Genomic DNA, 15,978 nt, shown 5'->3' with positions numbered 1-15,978 from the left:
TGGACCAGAGACAAGAAATGTTTCCAATTAGGCAGGCCTGGTGGGTGGCTGTCTTGTCACTTTGGTTTCTCCTTCCTCACTGTGGGCTGTGCCCCACCACCTGTGATTGTCCTCAGTGACTCGATCCAGGTTATTGGACCAGGATCTCAGCTCTCGGTACCAGTAGAATAGAAAGCACACCTCCAGGGCATGTGTGACAAGGAGAATGCACAAGATGCATTCACACCTGAGTTCTGATGATCCCAGATCACACACACCTGAGTCTACTCCAGGTCAAAAAGTCAGCAATGGAGCAGGCATTCCAGTTCCAGTTCCAGCTGGAGTTGTCAAGGACACTTTGCAAGGATACTTTGGACAAGAGTAAGATTTTAATTAACCAACTTCTGAGGGACTAGCAGAAATTTCTGTTGCCCAATACACAAATCAGGCTTCAGAGAAGTTCAAAGAGCTTCACAGTGGTCTGTGACGCTCCACACAGGACCTATCCTCGGTGAACCTCTGGCTACGAGAGCTGGTTGGGCTGGAATAGGCGGTACTCTCAAGAAACCTTTCTAGGTGTTCTGGTGTGGAAAGACCCATGTCCTCATCTAGTCATTGCCCTGAAAGTGACTTTCTGCTCTGCCCAGAATATGCTCTGGACAGGCTGGGCCCGGTACCGGATCCAACCTACATAGCACCAGCCAGTGGTCCTCACAGTCACCAGTTGATCCAGATTTTTTTTTTTAAAGTTACCTTTATTTTTTTTATAGAGGCATGTTTTATTTATTTATTTGTTTGTTTGTTTTTTGTTTATACAAGCACTGGGTACAGTCAGAAGCACGGGAGGGTGAGAGAATTCACCAGAGCCAGAGTGGGGAGCAGAGCAGGCAGAGGACTGAAGTACACTGCTGAGGGGAGCAGCAGGAGGCAGGAGAGGTCTGCGCGCCATGTGGGACCCTCCTCCAATGGCCGGGGAGCAGCCGGGGATCGAACTGGCACGGCGGAGGCCGCGGGCAGCTTTGCAACCCAGCGCTCAACCGCTGCACCACTGGGGAGGCCCTTGATCCAGATTTTAACCCAAGGCAAAATGCAAAGGGTAATTATTCATACAAAAAAAGCTCTTCTAATACCAACTACATAGACAAGAGGTTATCCACATGGTTTTAAAAAATTGCTCTAAGACAAAGCCTTTGAAAGTATGCATTTTGTGAATGTGCTTCAGGTGCGACTGGTAGAATTTTCACCAGAGTATGTTCTGAAAGGACTGCACACTTGTGTTCCTTAAGCTTCCAATACAGATAGGTCCAATATTAACACTACTGTGTTTGGGAGCTTAAAATAGAGCACAGCTGTAGACAATGGTTTGATGAATACCACATCGTTCTGTGCTATTATTTACAAGCAAAGTTTTAGCTGCTTTTTCTGCAAATAGTATAACCTGATTTATTCTCAGCTAAGCCTGGCAATTTTTCTGAGAACCTAATTCATTAAGCCGAAATTAATGAGGCATAGTTAAAAAAAATCTTTAAACCCCACGCAGTTAATATCAGGGTGTTTGGGGGGGATTTCTATTAAATAATTCAATATTAACGAGTACTATATATTTCCAATGTTTAGGAAGGTAGTAAAATGGGGTTAGTGCAGTTCCCTTTGAAAAAAAATACTGTGGTTCTTTAACAGAACCATAGTTTATTAATGTTGTTACTTAAATTAATATTGGCTATTATCATCAACTGAAAACATGCTATAAAATGTTGTTGAATCTTTTATTGCAATTTCAGGTGCATTTGTAAATGTCTAAAATTTAAAGCCAAATTCCTGCCACCATCTAGTTCTTTTCTGGAGAAAAAATGGTGACACATGGAAAACAACAAAGCAGGGCCACTAACAAGGCACTTTTGGAGTTGGAGTGAAGGGCTCTCCCTTTTCATGGGCTGCTCCGAGGTGGCCTCTTGACCACTTGAACAAAAACTTGGAGAAAAGGCATCTCAGGAAAGCATGTTAGGAAGGGGACAGATATACTCATGAAAGCCTCAAGACAAGCTTGATAAGCACAACTAGGAAGAGCGAAGTGTTTAGCATGGCTGGAGGGGGATGAGTAAGAGAAGGAAATGGTTGAAAATGAGTCAGGAAAATATTCTGTTTAGAGTTCTGGGATGAGGCCCAGGCTAGAGATATAATTTCAGAACTCCGTAGTATGTAGACAATATTTAAAGGCAGGAGACTAGGAGAGATCACGAACAGAATGAGTACAGATAGGGAAAAGGTAAGGTATGATGACAGGCTTCTCCAGAATTAATCAAGGAGAGATGAGAAGGAACCACCAAAAGATACTGAGAAGAAACAAAGAATGAGGTAAGGAATGAAACCAAAGAGAGTGATATTCAGTGATTTTCGTCACAAGGTAACGAAAGTATTTTAAGAAAGAAAATGTTCAACTGCTAAACACTACAGATAGGTCAACTAAAATGGAGAATGAACACTATTTTTGTTTACTATTTACGTGGTAGAGTGTATATTTTTTTAACCTCTCTGTCCCTCAGCTTCCTTTTCCATAAAATGGGCAAAATAATAGTACCTACCTTATGGGTTTATGTTTATGTATAAAGCACTTAGAATAGTTTGTGTCACATAGGAGGTAGTAAAAAAATACTTGTTGAACTAATGAATGTAGAATCATATCACAATGTAGACTCATATCAAAACTATTATCTATTACAAATATAAACTCACTATCATTGATGATCTTTATAAGAGCTTTTGGTTGAATGGAGTAAGCTCAAGAAAGGTGGAGAGGAGACACTAAAGGTGGAATGGAGTAAGTTCAAGCAAGGGTGGAGATGACACACTGGAAACAATAAAAAAAGGGCTCTCTTTTTTTAAAATGAATTTTCTACAAAGGCAATCAAAGGTATAAGAGGGCAACTAATAAGGGATATGAGGTCGAGAGCTTGTTTGTTTGTTTGTTTGTTTGTTTTAGTAGCTGTAACATCATTTTGCACTCTAGAAGAACTGATCCAACAGAAAAGGAAGAAATGATACAGAAAGAAGGGAAATTGCTGAAGGTGTCACTGAACAAGTCAGAGGGAAGGTCTGGAATCCAAGTGGAATGCCTGGCCTTCAAGTGTGATGAGCATCCCATCTAGAGTACCAGGAAGAAAGTAAAGAAGATGGGGCCTCCGTGGTGGTATAAGGGCTTAAGCACAGCACGTGAAGCTATCTGCAGCCTCTGCAGCATAAATTCTAGCCCCGACCGACCAGGAGCTCAGCAGACCTCTCTTGTCTAGTCTGCTGGCTGCTCCCCTCAGCAGTATATTTCAATAGAGCTGCCCATTCTGCTCCCAACTCTGTCTCTAGTGAATCCTCTCATGCCCCACCCCCACACACGCACCTCTGGCCTGCACCCCAGCTCTTGTATGCACAAACACATAATCTTAAAAAAAAAAAGAAAGTAAAGAAGATGATGGCCTGGGTAGGTGGGAGCCTGTGAAAATTCTGCTGAGAGGAAGATGGTGAAAGAAGTGTCAGAGGTTAAAAAGAAAGAGGGAAAATGTAGAAACATTTGACCAGGAGAACTGAGAGTAAACAGGGTGATTGACAGTCAGGACCAAGAGCCCATGTGAGTGAGGTTAATGATCCGAAAATGATAATAGTCACCTAGATTTTATATTTCACTCTACCCAGTTGGGTCATGTAGATGTGGGGTGAAAGTAGGCAAAGAACTGGATTTTACCAAGGGTGCAGCTTTGCAAAAAGAGTGGGATAAAGACAGAAAGGGGCAAAGAAGTAAAAGTTATAACATGTTAATGCAAGGGAAAGATGACAGCGGATGACCAAGGACTCTCAATATAGAGGGAAGGGAAGTTATGAGATAGATGAGAAAGAAAGGAGAAGTGGTAGGATGGATGGATTTTGAGGCCTCACTGGGATGGAAGAAGTTTTAGAAGTAGTGAGCAAGAAAAAGGTAGTGATCAAAGAATGGTATGGCTGAAATGAGACAATGGAACTGGGCCAGTGAATGTTAATGACCACGTGATCGGCCATTATAGTTACAAGGTTGAAGTTACTGGAAGAAGAGAGATGAAGGGGTGAAAAAGAAGGGGACTGGAAGGCTCTTCTACAAAAACACTGAAATCATCAAACATTATCAGACAAGTAGGGTTGTGTGGTGGCAGCTAAAGCCCACACAGAAGGAGGTGGCATGAAGCAGAGATGGGTAGATGATGGCCACGGTGATCTGATGGCTTGAGATGTGAAAGCTAGGGATCTGAAGGAAGGGGGAAGATGACATGGAAGAAACAAAGAAATCTAGCACTGAATCAGTGGTTCAGGTTGTGGTAGATAAAGTAGGTGAGACCAAGAGCACTGTAGGGACAGTCAAGAAGAAAACGTAAAGGGACCTTTCAGATGAGGTTAAGAGTATAAGGAATTTTGCTTATTACAAATTGTGAATTCCAGTAAAAATGGTTGTGGACAGGGGACACAGGAGGAGGGCACTGTGGAGTTAGTCACTGGCTCCCTATGAAGAGACAGCAATGGGAATAAAAGGCTCCACATGTTTGGTTCTGACGTTTCTCAGACAACTGTGGGGTGAGGCTATGAAGTTGTAGAAGGGGAGAGCTCTGGAAGGAACTTCACTCCAGCTGACAGAGGATAAAAGCAGGGTGAGGGCTTATGGGGCCCCCTCTTTGTTATAAAATAAAGAAGCCAAAGTAATTAGCCTGCCACAGATGACATTCAAATACGAGCTAATGACCACAAGGCTGACTGCGCCAAGGGAGACCAGAGAGCAAAAACTCATCACTACTACTGGGAATGTCTCAGAATATATATTGAGTGTCATATCTATGTATGAGGAGGCGATCGTGTCATCAAACTCCTCCCAGATCAGGTAAATTGTGTGTATGTAGGCCTGAAGGTGGGGAACTAGGAGGAAGAAGGTAGGGGGAGCCAACCTAGGCTGGTGGGGAGCGGAAGGGGGATGCAGAGTAGACTCACTGGCATTTTACATGAACAGATCCAAAAAGTGCCATTCTGAGAAGGCTGTCCCAGCATGACACCACTGAGAAACACGGGGTTGGGATATGCGGTCTGAATGGTCCTGAAGTTTCTCACGCACTGGGGAAGAAACTGTACATCTAAGTGGAAGCAAATGCTGGATGAAGGCCAGTGGGTCAGGAAAAACAAGAAACATGTTGGAACCAGCAATGTGACAATTTACTTAGAAATGACTCAAGTAGGAAAGGACTCCACGATCACCCAAACTGGTGGAAAGACTGCCCTGTCCCAGTACTGAAAAATTCATTATCATCATTCCTATACATGATAAATTGTTATGAAAGGCTTTTAGGAGGGTAGGATCTTGGTTTTTCAAACAAGATAATACAAAGATGCTGAAAGAAGGGGAAGGAAAAGGGGAGCGGGCCGGGGAGGGGAGGAAGTTAGGGAAGCTAGGTCTGGTTAAAACAGGACAAGGGTGGGGGGGTCCCTGGTGGCGCAGGTGGTTGAGCGCCACCCTATGAAGCTGTCCGCAGCCTCTGCAGCGCGGGTTCGATTCCCAACTGGCCAGGGAGATACCCACAAGCCTGGCCTTTCCTGTATTCCTGCTACAGAAGACTGGATGTGTAGGAAATATTCTGGATTTTTGTGAACACGATGACAGCAGAACCAAGGTTTTCTTGTTTGTTTCCTGACTTTCACTACGTAGATCAAAACCACATCTCTGCCAGTTTTTCTACTTCACAGGTGGGAGGCTGAAGTTTCATGAATTATAAGTCAACATCTTATAGCCAAATATATCCATTTTACTTGAGGCTCTTGGTCTGTCAAAAACATCAAGCTTTGACAAGAATAATAAACTGGCTCTTTTTCCTGGCACGAATGAGGTCGTTATCAATTAGGAGAAAAGAATTTATGTTTAAACATCAATTACAAAGATGACTTCTCCCCTACTTACTGCTAAAACTGAAAAATCTAAAGTTAAAGAATTTAGCAAGAACTTGACGAAAAATATGTTAATTTTCCCACTGGTCTTCAATGTGCTTATTTGTCATAGGTGTTAATGTGTAAAAGATAATAATTACCTTGGCAGAGCAGAGGCTAAATGGAGATTATTTGCCATGAATATCATGGCAGGAAAAAATAGATTTTATGTAACCTAAGCTATTTTCAACAGTTTTTATGTATTAAAGTCATTAGCCAGGTCTAATCTGAAATCTGAAATGATTCCCATATGCAATGTATTAATGATCTCCTTCCAATGCATCACACCCAAGCAATTAATATAGAAAGATACCAGAGAACTTTATGTTTCAAATTCAGCCAAAGCAATGAAGGTAGACACGTGGAATGCACATATTTATGGTAATTTATTTCCAAAATAAACATGAGTCTACATTCTTAATCTCCAAATTCTGTTTTAAATAAAGGTCTCCTCTCTTTCCCTCCCCTTTGTCTATCTCTCACTCCACAGACAAAAGCCCCATCCAGCAAGATCATTACCTCCCTGGGTTCTGGAGCTCTGAATTCTAATTCTGTGCGCTGGCCTGGATTGCTGAGAAAGTGTGCAATGATCTCTGTAGTTCTCTCAGGTCCCTAGTCATTGGGAAAAAACAGTATCAACTCCAGAAGAAAGGGAGCAAGCAAAATGATTAGAAACCATACACTGGGACCCACCTTTGGGTGACAGACCTATCCTTTCCCCATCTACACTGCCCTCTCCTGCTTTAACCATCAATATTCTCAAACAACTTAATCTTTGAAAAAGCAATTTCATATAAAAACACTAAAATCACTATCTCTGTACTTTTCTGGGTCTCTGATACAGAAAACCCTCCAACTCAAATGTCTTTTTAATTTCTGCATCTTGCAATGGCTGCTGGTCTTGAAATAAAACATGCTGAAGGCAAGAAACCATTTACTTGGTTAAATGTGTGAAAAATCTTACACAGCCAGGACTGTATTCTACTACCAATTGCAGACACAATCCATCCACCATCCACCAAGGGCTCAGACGCAATTAAACGCATACAGCCAAAGTGCAGTGAGATCTGGGGAATTATTCCAGTTAATTACCTGGTGTGGTCTCCCAAGCACAAATTCTTATTCATCACTCAAGAGGAAACAAAGGATTACTTTCCAACTCATTTTGCAGTCTGAGAATTTGAAAATCCAAAACTGAAGTAAAAAGAAAATTGCCATCCCCATAGTAAAATGCCAGGTTAGCCCTGAGGGAAGGGAGGGGGCAATGATGGCAAGTCAGGCATGTTAGGAAGGCCAAGAGCTCAGACACAACACAGCCGTGCCTCCGCCTCCCTGTTCTGCCCCAACGAGTGACATTCAGCCAGCTAGGAAGTGAGATATACCATCCAGATGCTTAAAAAGATGGAGGAACTTTTCAATGGGGAGAATGTAGTTTACTGCATTGAAGAAAGTTTATGAACGAGTTTTTACCTCCCTATGACTTTCTCTGGTTTCCTGGAGATTTTGCAGTCTCTCAGGACCTCGGCTTTTCTAGGGCTAGTGAGCTCCTGGAAAAAAACTCAGAAAGTGATCTGGTCAAACCTCCTTTTACATACCAGGCCAGGGATCTCTGACAGTATTGGCACAACTCTGTACCTCCCTAAGATGACTTCCACTTAACTCTCAGACCCTGAATGACTTGGCGCATACTCAGTCAAATGAAAATCATGGACATTTCAGGGGCAAAGTTTGGGAAAGGAGGATGGATTCTAATTGTAGGAATCAAACATTAATGAATGGCATGAAGTAAGTCCTCTAATTCCCTCAATTCCATCTTCTAAATATATTTTATATTTACCTTATTCTACTACTATCCCCACCCTAGCCATTGAGGCCACCATAAGCCTGGATGACTGCAATAAATCATCCAGCTCTATACTAGTCCCCTGACTACTCAAATCAGAGGGCTTTTTTTTTGTTTTTTGACTTTGGAAATTTTCATTGCTTTATTCAAAATCCTTCCTTTGCCTGCAAGCTGTGATGTAGCTCCCTCCTTCTCATACCATATTTAGCCTTCAGATCTATGCTTCCCCACCTCCAAACTAAATCCAGTCCAGATTGTTCCCGTCTATCATAATACCCATATATATTTCTTTTGGCACACCCATCACACTCTGATTGCATAATTAATTGAGTAATTAGGCATTTAATGTCTTGTAGGCATTGAAATATGAACTTCAGGAGAGTAGGATCCTGTCTATTTTACCTCTGCATTCAGAGTCTCTAGCACGTGGTGCCTCACATGCAGTGGGGTCTCAACAAGTACTCATGAATGGATGAGTGAGCGTGTAAACAAATGAATGGTCACTTTGCACAAGACCCTTTAGGATAAGGATTTAGGGATGGGGGCTATAGAAAAGCAGGGTGAGTTCCATTTGCATTTCAATATAGATTTCTATGACAACTCTGGCTCAGCTAGAGCAGTATGTCATTTCTTGGTATGCTCTCTGTCTCACTTTAATGGAAGGAGAATAACTTCTAGAGGTGGGAAGGTTGGTCAAACGCCTGGGATCTGAGGTTAGATCTGAGGTTAGGATAAAGGTGTTAAGACACTGGAGCCTGGTATTCACTGACTCTTTCCAACTGGGATGAGTAATTTGATGTATAACATAAATGCGGAAAACCTAGGACTGTCAGAATCCATGTAGAGAAATACTGTAGCATATAGGCCATTCAGTAAATCTTGACAAAGCATTAATGTGTAGATCTCTATATAACTCTAGTAAGCACTTTCGTATGGATCACAGAGTTCCTCAAAAAGGAACCAAACATCTGCAAAACAGATGGCTGCATAATTCTGAAAATATGCTAAAAACTACTGAATTGTATACTTTAAGAGGGTAAATTTGCTGGCATATGAATTATATCTCAATAAAAAGGCACTCCCTTCTCCACCCCAAATCCAGTTTTTGTGCTTATTTTAATGATACATATACGTATTTTACTTCTATAATCTCTAAGACCTACATTCCATAATGAATCTTGGCTCTTAGTACTTGGAAATTAATAAAATGAGTATACTAGCTAGACTGAGCAAAAGGTATATATTGAAGTAAGAACTAATGAAGGCTAATGCTGATGTGACAGAGCCACATCAGCACAAACTAATAAATCAGTATGGCTGCTTAGCTGGAGAAACTTCCTCCATTAATTACATGACAAAGGGCACAAGAATAATCTGAAAGCAAAATTCTACCTGGTGAAGCATACAATATTTCTTGCCGTTGCAATCAACTTCCAGTACCATTTGACTATCCACAAGACCTTAGGTCATCTGAGATGCATAATCATTGAACCCTTTACCCTACAAGGACATCTATCTTATAAAAGCTTTGAGTATGATCAATATTCCTATACTAAAGGACCTATTCAAAGGACAGTGAATGTGCAGTGAGATTTCTAATGGTACTAGAGTTCTCCAGAATGTCTTTGCCCTTTGGGTCAGAGATCACAACATACTATCAGTTGAATGAAACAAGAAAATAAATGCTAATTTGATCTAAACTCTTTTATAGAGGTAGGTTTGAGAAGCAAAGAAAATGTGATGCTTACCATTTAATTATGCTTTCTATCACACAGAAGTATGTGATATATGTACACTCATCTATATGGATCACTTGATAATATATGCAAGAGAATTAGATATACTCATAAAGAGAACTCAGCATGTAGCTCTCTATAAAGGACGACACAATAAATATTTTTGGCTTTGCTGGTCATATAGTTTTGTTGCAACTACTCAACTGTGTTGCTCTAATGCAAAAGGGTGCCATCAACAATATGTAAATGAATGAACACAGTTGTTTCCAACATTTTATTTATAAAAACAAGTATCAAGTTGGATTTGGTTGACAGCCCACAATATACTGCCTCCTGGTATAGATAATGGAAGCACACACTCTTTAAGAAACAGCTCTTTAAACTATTCCAAAGGACTTTTTCTAAAGAATCAGAGGTGACTTTGTCTTATCACAAAGTTATGAGACATAACTTAAGCTTTTCATGATTCAGTGTCTACTACAAATATTAACTTTATATCATGCCATATGATGTAATGTCCAAAGGGATAGTGAATTGTAAAAAGGGCACGTGCCCTAAACCGACTGGTTCCAGAAGGCTGCACTGAGAGCACTAGGGTCTGCTTGTTGTCTCTCCTCCTGTCAAGCTGTTAGTTGTCATTTTGTTGGTTTTGTCTTTGTGATTATCTCTATCTCTAATTTGCCACTTTTGATCTGTTCCATGCCAAGAACAGTATCTAAAGTAGGCCTGGCATTGTATGGGGGAATATAAAAATAAAATTTAATATTTAAAAAAATAAATAAATAAATAAAGTAGGCCTGGCTGTGAAGGATGAAAAGTGTCTCTTAGGCATAAAGAAACACAGCTTGAGTGTTGTTACCTCCGTGGGGCTGCTCCATGGCCCTATGGACTATGCTTTCATTGTTCATTTATTTTACATATTCAAGGGTGTTAGAGAAATTACTTTGGTTGAGATGTTAGTCATTTGTGTGTGTATGTACACCTACCTAGACACACACGTGCATGCACACATATATGTAGTCATTTATTCATTCACTCAACAAATATTTATTGTATTTTCTATGTATCATTTACTCTTCTCAGTCTTACAATATGTTAGGGAACAAAAGATTAGCACCAAACAAGCACCTACAAAAACAGCCATCAAGGAACTTATATTACAGCCATGGGAGACAGACCATTACAACATCTACCAATCATCTTTGCCCTAAAATAGAAACATATCTAAATCACTAAAGATGCATGGCTCCTCACACACTTCCTAAGTATTTTGAGTTCACCAGCTTAAAGGACCAACAATCTGTAGTCAGAAAACTTATAAATGCCTCCCACCCCATCCATACACAGTTAAATCTACTTCTGTTTGATAAACTAAAATGCCCACACACTCCAATTTTCTCTTTGCATCTCATTTCCGATTTCCTTTCTCCCCACGGTAAGGCCCCCTTGGAAGCAAAATTATGTCAAACTACCTACAAGACTAGAGGCCTAGAAGAATCCCTGGATTCCAAGTGGTCAGCCTGTTCTTGGATCATTTAAAACTGCTTATTTGACTGTTAATGAGGCAATAAATTCCTGTGATCTGGGAGGTGAACCAAAAATCCTAGCCTGGGTTTCAGTTTCACTTAAAATTGACTACTTAGCAAAACGCCAGTCTTTCCAATTTAATGAAGTTGGCTTAGTGTGTCCCTGAGCACTTTGAAAAAAGAATGGATGAGAACTCACAGGGAACCAGCAGTAGTGGTAAGGCCAAACGCATGCTGCTGAACCAAAAGGTGAGTAAGAAAAAATAGAAAAAGACCATAGCCCAAGAATACCCCCCCCCCTGCCCCGCCACCATTCTCTTGAGCACCAGTGCCCCTGGAGCTGCACCACCCCCACATACAGAGAAGATAATCATTATCAGATAGAGAAGATTCACCTGCCCGTCTAAACCATTCAGCAGCCAGGACCTGGGGCACCATCAGCCATGACTTACTGCCTGGCAGTGTGTCCCTCACTTCTGCACACTCACCTATTTATCCCCGGGGCATCCTTTTCATGGCCCACCCTTGTCTCTTTCACCTCTCTTGTGCCTGGGAACAGCAGATTGTGCTTCTTCTAAGAGAGCATCCTTAGAGCACAAAGGCAAGAGCTATGCACAACAGAGCAACAATTGCTGTGGAGGAGTGGTCTTTGCCTTCAGGAAACAGTGAACAGGGAATTCCAGTTTTTACTCCTTACCAACCCTCCTAACCCACTGTTTGGCCCCTTCCAGATTCAAGTGCCTCATCCAGCACAAAGATGCCAATTCCTCAGGTTAAGAAAACCAACCTTCTGATATGTCATTATGTTTGATACTAGAATCAACTACAACACATACATGTGCATGTGTACAACACGGTCCTGGGCCACAGGTAAACCAGATACAGGAATCTACAAGGCCAAGACTACACCTGAAAGGAAAGGGCACTCTGGGGTTGAAAATGGGTTGGGAGGAGAACCAAGGAGGCCAACCAAACCATGTCCCAGGTAGCAAGGCTACTCTGTGGGCTGGACAGCCCAATTATGCTTTCCCATTTGGCACAGAGGGGCCAGCTGGGCAGCAGAATCCGGAGACCAGACAGACAGTCCACAAGAGCCTGTAAGCAAGCAGGACAGGAAAGGACAGAGATACTCCAATAGCCCGTGGCCCCACTGCTTTTATTCTACTTTCATAAGGATAACTGATACCACAGACCTTCTAGAACATGCCAGCAACTCCAGGTTAGCTCCAGTTCTTAGCCTGTTTATGGACATAAGTTTTGGAATCAAACTCATCTGATTCAAATCCGAGCTCTGACATGGAATGCTTGTGTGACCTTGGTCCAGTTACTTAACTTCTTTGCACTTTGGTTTTCTCATCTACAAAAAATGAAATGACAATAATACACACCTCACAGGGTTACTATGAAGCTGACATGAGGGTGGTTATGGAAAGTGGTTGGCAAAGGTAGACACATATTGAATGCACAAAAATGCCGCCATGACTAGAGAACAAACTAACAGTCACAGGTTTCAGACTCTATGACAAACTTATCCCCCATTCTTGGGGATTTTTTCTGTCCCTTCAGCTGCCCATATTCCTTACCAGAAAAGGATTCTTTTCTGATCTTCCAGGGAGCACTAGCTCAGCCAATCAGTCATAATTAATCTGGGGAAGGTCTAGAGTCACTCTTCTGAAGGCTCCTGCAGGGCTGCCTGCTTTGGTGTCCTTCCTGTGCACCCCAGTGGCTTCTCACCTATGTGTTGTAGGGGGAGGAGCTGAACTGGTCGGAATTTCACACTTTGCAGTAGACATCTGCTTTGAGGGCAGTAAAGACCCAGGTGGCATTGTTTTGAAGGCAAAGAACTGAAGGGCAATTACCCTGCCATTAATCAACCAGACTACAAGGACTAAACAGTGTTAGTTAAGAACAGGAAAGAACATTTTAATAACATTCCTGGGCATTAAGAATGAGCAAAACACAAATAAAGTTAGTAGGCAGTTATGGCATTGCTTGAAATATGTCAGTGTAGATTCTAAAGCTGCTTTGTAGGAGGCAAGATGCATTTAAAGGGAGTTACTACCACTTCCTCTGCAAAATGAAAATGAGAACGGTCATCATGGACTCCCACACACATTGTTTCTTGAACCTCGGTGTATGTGTAATAGGAGAACACCGAACTTTCCTTTCCTGCTTCCTCTGAGTCCCAAATAATTTCCCTGCACCACTGCCACACACAGTCATAAGGGAGATATTTAAGTTAAAGATCTGCAGAGGTTAAAAGTGAAGTACCTAAAAATGGAAAATGGAAATTAAAAAAAAAGAAAATCTTTTTTTTAAATTGTGATCTAACAGACGTAAGATAATATTTACCATTTTAGCCACTGTTAAGTGCACAAATCAGTGGCATGAAGCACATTACATTACTATACAACCATCCCCACCATCCTTCTCCAGAACTCTTTCATCTTCCCAAACAAAAACTCCATACCATTAATTAAACAATAACTTCGCCATCGTCTCCTCTTCTCAGCCCCTGGCAACCATCATTATGCTTTTTGTTTGCAAGAATTGGGCTACTCTGGTGGCCTCCCTGGTGGTGCAGGTGGTTGAGCGCAGTGCTGTGAAGCTGTCCGCAGCCTCTGCAGTGCCAGTTCGATCCCCACTGGCCACGGAGATATCCAGATGGCAGGGTAGACCTCTCCTGTCTCACCCGCTGCTCCCCTCAGCAGTGTATTTCGTCAGTCTGCCTGTTCTGTTCCCTGCTCTGTCTCTGGTGAATCCTCTCACCCTCCCACACATCTGACCTGTACCCTAGTTCTTGTATAAATAAATAAACCTTTAAAAAATATATTTAAAAAAAAGAATTGGGCTACTCTGGAACTCATCGAAATAGAATCATACCTTTGTCCAGTTGTGATTGCCTTATTTCACTTAACATTAAGTCTTCTACAAATAATGCCTAGCAAAAAAAAAAAAAAAAAAAACATATAATTTACTGATTACTAAAAAAAAAATCTTCATCCAGGTTTTAACATTTCAGAATTTCATTCCTTTTTAAAGATGAGTAATATTTCATTGCATGTATGTACATACAATGTATGTACATTGTATGTATGTATGTACTACATTTTATTTATCCATTTATGACTTTTGGCTACTGTGAATAATGCTGCTCTGAAGATGAATAGCCATGTATCTGTTATGAATTCCCATCTTACATTAATTCATCCACAGTGTGTCTGTCCTGCTTTTCCCTTGCCTGCTGACTCTGCTTTCTTATCTTCCACCAGGCCTCTGATTATTGCTGCCCAAATATCCTTTTGCAGCATCATGGTAGCTTTATTCTCGCACTCTGGCCTATATAAACAGTCCCCAACCTACAATGGTTCCTGTTTCGACTTTAAGATAGCATGAAAGACTTGTGCGCTCAATAGAAACCACATTTTGAATTCTGAATTTAATTGCCCAGGTTATGAGGTTGGTCTTCACCTGAGCTGGCAGGATGTGGCATCATATTCTTTCATGTTGGTGGCGGCAGTGAGCCACAGTGCCCTGCCAGCACCCCATCGTGAGTGCAAACAACCCACACTGTGTCACTTTCAGTGCAGTATTCAATGTTGCATGAGACAGTCAACACCGTATTATAAAACAGGCTCTGTGGCCACGGTGACCACAACTGAGGGGAGAAGTCGATACTGTCAAAAAATTAACAAGGATACAAAACAATGGTATTTCATGGATTTTTTTAAAAAAGAGTTTAGTTAAAAAGGACACCGCACAAAATGAGAGAAGATATTTTCAAGTCATATAACAGATACCAGGCTTCTATCTTGAATCTATAAGGAACTATTACAACTCTATAATAAATAAAAAGAATAATGACCCAATTTAAAAATAGGCAACGCATCTTTTTGGAGTGATGAAAATGTTCTATAACTGATTCTGGTAGTGGTTGTACATATCTGTGAATACATGAAATACCTTTGAATTAAATAGCAGTAAAATTAAAAAACAAAAACAAAAACAAAGAAACAAAGAAACCAATAGAGCAACAGATAACTCATTAAGGAAAAATTTAAAAGAAAATGAGGGAAAGAAGATAGGATGAAGACCATCAAGGACAAACACATTATAACAATGGCAATAATAACTAACATTCATTATTTTTTCATTCATAAACATATTTATTTGGGCTCTCTTCAATATTTTTAATAAAGTTGTATAATTTTCTCAAAAAATAAAGCAGGCTTGTGTTAGATGATTTTGCCCAAGTACTGGCTAATATAAATGTTCTGAGCCTTTTCAAGGTAGGTGGGCTATGTTATGTTTATTTGTATTAAATGTAATTTTGATGTACGATATTTTCAGGACATAACCCCATCAAGGAATATCTATGCTTGGCCTTATTCTGGGGATATCGTTTCACAGAGCCATACCAAAACCAGAAAGTCTCTGCAGAAGACGTTCCTGAGCAGTGCACTCCCATTTCTGAACTTGTCCTTCACCCCTGCCATTGACCAACAAAAGCTACCCCAAGGCAGAGGAGAGGTAGTGTGGGGTAAGAAAACCACAGACACCACTTGCAAAGAACAGCAAAATGATGAGTTATAACCAGAAACCAATTACAGTACTGGGAGCTAGTGAAGCAGCCAGCACTCCTCAGGGTCTCATACAAAGCATGGACAACATAACAGATGGGTGTAAGGACCCCATAACCCTTTGTGAAACCTAAAATGTTTGTGGCTTCCTGGTGGCCAGTAGTAAAAGGTTAGCCATGGTGAGAAGTCAGGAGACAGAAGGGGACTGAAAAAAAAATAAAAACTGGGGGAGGCAGGCAAGACCAAACAAAATCTCTTGCAGTAAAGAATTTGCTAGAGAAAAATAAAAGTGAAAAGGAAGAGCTCACTTCTGACATCCAGAGATACAAGAA

The 15,978-nt window shown here is 41.1% G+C and overlaps 1 protein-coding gene across 2 annotated transcripts in view; it reads right to left on the bottom strand.

Moving 5' to 3' along the window:
- Nucleotides 1–15,978, bottom strand: part of KIF26B (kinesin family member 26B) — a 563,425-nt gene that overhangs the window by 351,243 nt on the left and 196,204 nt on the right. The window contains exon 1 of one of the 2 annotated variants that reach the window (XM_054694958.1): nt 13,950–13,971. The exons of the other annotated variant lie outside the window; for it this stretch is intronic. The gene's annotated coding sequence lies outside the window, so the exon portion shown is untranslated. Of the gene's footprint in view, nt 1–13,949; nt 13,972–15,978 lie in introns of those variants that run through there. 2 annotated transcript variants of the gene reach the window in all.

The sequence above is a fragment of the Talpa occidentalis genome, unplaced genomic scaffold (assembly GCF_014898055.3).
Source record: "Talpa occidentalis isolate TD23 unplaced genomic scaffold, MPIMG_talOcc4v2.1 talOcc4.14, whole genome shotgun sequence".
In the NCBI taxonomy this organism is placed as follows: domain Eukaryota; kingdom Metazoa; phylum Chordata; class Mammalia; order Eulipotyphla; family Talpidae; genus Talpa; species Talpa occidentalis.
The sequence above is the reverse complement of the archived record's forward strand: the minus strand, read 5'-3'. Positions and strand labels throughout refer to the sequence as shown.